Source organism: Trachymyrmex cornetzi, unplaced genomic scaffold (genome assembly GCF_001594075.2).
Source record: "Trachymyrmex cornetzi isolate Tcor2-1 unplaced genomic scaffold, Tcor1.1 scaffold596, whole genome shotgun sequence".
NCBI classification, from domain to species: Eukaryota; Metazoa; Arthropoda; class Insecta; order Hymenoptera; family Formicidae; genus Trachymyrmex; species Trachymyrmex cornetzi.
In genome coordinates this window covers 27,177-31,038 of record NW_017299910.1, presented here as the reverse complement: position 1 = coordinate 31,038, position 3,862 = coordinate 27,177, and positions in this window count along the sequence as shown.

Sequence of the window (3,862 nt, the reverse complement as noted above, 5' to 3'; positions counted from 1 at the left end):
GACGATGATGAATGGAAACGAGCTATGAATGAAGCTGTTGGATGGATGATGCCAAGACAAATTCGTAGATTATTTGTACGTATATTATTATATTGTCAACCATTACATCCTGAAGAACTCTGGGAAAATTTTAAAGTAGCATTGTCGGAAGATTATATTCGACACTTTGGACTATTAGAAGGACAAAAAAAAGCATACATACAAATTAATACTATGCTTATTGCTGAAGATAAAAGTTTTGCAGATTTTCCACAAATGAAACAATTAATAGAAAATAATATAGAGAATAATTATACGACATTTGAAAAAAATATGGAAATTGGTAATAGACAATATGTATTATACGACACTTGAAGAAAATATGGAAATTGGTAATAGACAATATGAACAATTAAATGATAAAAGAAACAGTAAATTTTATATTAAATAAATTAGATACTAATGATCGTAGTAATAATTGTATTTATATTGATGGTCCAGGTGGTTCTGGTAAAACATTTATATATACGACTATTTATCATTTAGCCAAAATTCGAAATAAACATATTTGTACAATGGCTTTTACGGGCATTGCAACGACGTTATTGCCAGGAGGAAAAACAGTTCATAAAACATTTGGATTACCAGTTCCGTTATTTGTTGATTCATCATCTAATATCAAAATCCAATCCAAGGAAGCTCATTATTTGAAAGAAACAGATATTTTTATTTGGGATGGCGCCAATGGCACCACGATATGCTTTAGAAATTATGAATCGTACATTACGTGATATCATGAATAATGATTTACCCTTTGGTGGAAAAATTATTATATTAGGAGGTGATTTTAGACAACTTCTCCCCATAAAAATACATGGTACTCGAAGTGAAATCATAAATCTTTCAATAAAATTTAGTTCTACTTGGAAATATTTTATAAATTTTTCTTTAACAGAAAATATGCGAGTTCTTCCAGAAGAAATTGAATTTGCAAAATTTCTATTAAATATAGGAGATGGTATATTAAATGATTCTAATGATAATATAGAACTTCCTGATTGTTGTATCACATCCACTGATACCGATATTGTACAAGATATTTATGGCGATATAATACAAAATAAAGAATTTAATAAATTGGAAAAATGTGCAATCCTTTCTGCGAGAAATATTGATGTTGATGAAATTAATAAACGAGTTGTTGAATTATTAGATACAGTTGAAGAACGAATTTATACAAGTATAGATAGTACTGAAAATTGTAGTGATAATGATGAAATTGATGAAGTTTTGTTACCAGAATATTTAAATACTTTATCTCCATCATGTCTTCCACCTTATGAATTGCGTTTAAAACCAAATTGTGTTATTATGTTAATCAGAAACCTTAGTATTAACGAAGGTCTTTGTAATGGGACGAGATTAATAATTATAGAGCTAGCTGATCACCTATTAAAATGCAAAATTTTAACAGGTGATAAAATAGGAGATATTGTTTTTTTGAATCGTATAACGCTCTATTGTGAAAATGTATATCCTTTCACTTTTAAGAGAAGACAATTTCCAATAAAATTAGCTTTTGCTATGACAATTAACAAATCACAAGGTCAAACATTTGATAAAATAGGAGTAGATCTTCGAAAAGATGTCTTTAACCATGGGCAACTTTATGTTGCTTTTTCACGAGTACGTTCTTGGAACGCATTAAGAGTTTATTTAGGTAATCAACGTGATAACAAACAAATTAAAAATTATGTATATAAAGAGATATATAAATAATTCCTTTTCCTTATTTTATATATACATAATAAGATAAAAGTTAACACAAATTAATTTATTAGACTCACAAACACAAAAATTCAAAAATTGACATTATTTAAGGACTATTTAGCTGTATTGGGTATTATATGCGAAATTTGTATAAAACAGTACTTTATTTAACCGTCAAATATTTCGACCTTTTTAACGTGGTCATCTTCAGTGTGTGCTTATAATTAACGGTCAAGAGATTAAAAAAAATATTAATATATTACGAATTATATGAATTAGTTGATGAAACATTAGTTTTTCTTTGTACGTTATGTTATTCCCGTGAATAAATATATTGTTATAATTTCATTGGATCGTCAAACCGTCCAATTCTAGCATATATGACTCCTAAACCATCATCTCTTTTAGAATCAAATTTAATAATATTTAATAATATAAAATAATAATATTTAATAATATAAAAAGTATTTAATGATATGTACAGAAAGATATAAGTATATATATAAAAGTTGTCTTACAATTTATGATCGAAATTATAAAATAATATTCCTAATTTTAAAAAACATCAAAATACTAATATCATAATGTCAAAGTTATAATACTTCCTAATCCCTGTAATCTTTTCTACAATCGCAAATGTTGACAACACATTTTGCCCAAGCAGAAAAAGTCATTATAACAATAAATGATGTCAAAATGTATAGCTACGTATAACTTGCGATCATGTGACATTTTTTCTTAGGATGAAAGGTGAAAAATTTTATCATTACTTTTAATGATAAGATATTTGAATAAAATCCATTAAATATTATAGGCAAAAAGAAACATATACATCAAATAATTTTTATGCTTATTTAAAAATTTATTTTACAATGTATCCCTTATTTCCTATTCTTTGCTTTAGCTCACACTTAGCTAAACAGCTAATTGAAGATTATACACTCCAAATTTCGTAATCTGAAAGACTTTCGATGTTGTACTCTGTTAATATTTGTCAGAATATTTGATATTACTCTAAGAATCAAAAATTTGTAAGAATGCTGAATATGGCTCGAATTGAGCCGAAACATTCAATCATTATATTTATGTAAGAATTGAAACTTTGTTGAAAATATAATTGCATTAATTACCGTAATTACCATGCTTTAAGACTTTTAATTGCCCGATTTTTTAAAAATATTGTTTTAATATATCAAGAACCCAACTTTGATTATATATTTTTTCCCTTTCATTCTTTGATGTTTATTAATCGATTGAAATCAATTTGTATATAAAAAAAAATTACAAAAATAATTTTTACATTATTGTGTTTTAGAAAAAAATCAAGTTTGTGTGTGTGTGTGTGAAAATATAAAACAATTTTTATACATAATTACGTATAAATTCAGCAAATTAACAAATAAAAAAAAATTGAAATGATCGAAAGAAGGATTAAAACAAGGACTCTAATTACTGTATAGAAAATTGATTTAGAAGAAGTAACAGGTAATTTTAAAAATCTCAAAAGTTATATTTATTTATTTATATTTTATGTCCATATATTTTGATTTTATTATATTTTAATCAGAGTAAAAAAAATGTACTATCTTTTCTCTTATACATCGTTTTACAAAACATTATTGTACAATATTATGCAATATATTGTACAATAAACAATATTATATATTGTACAATATTATAACAATATTTAACTTTTGTTAATAATTATTTTTAATTTATACCTATTTATCTATATTCTGCTAAAAAAATTTTTATTCTTATTTTAACATTTATTTTACAATCTATTCTTTATTTCTTATTTTTAGCTTTAATTCGCACTTAGTTAAACAGCTAATTCACGGTTATTCACTCTAGATTTGGTAATCTGAGAAATTTTCTATGCTGTACTCTATTACTATTTGTAGGACTATTTGATGTTATTCTAAGAATCAAAAATTTGCAAGAATGCTGAAGATTCGAATTGAATCGAAACATACAGTCATTACATCTATGTAAGAATTGAAACTTTGTTGAAAATATAATCGCACTAATTGCCGCAATGAGAAAAATTTCGAACGCTTTATCCATTCAAAAAGTAACAAATGGATATTTCCGATTGATTTTGATCGGATTT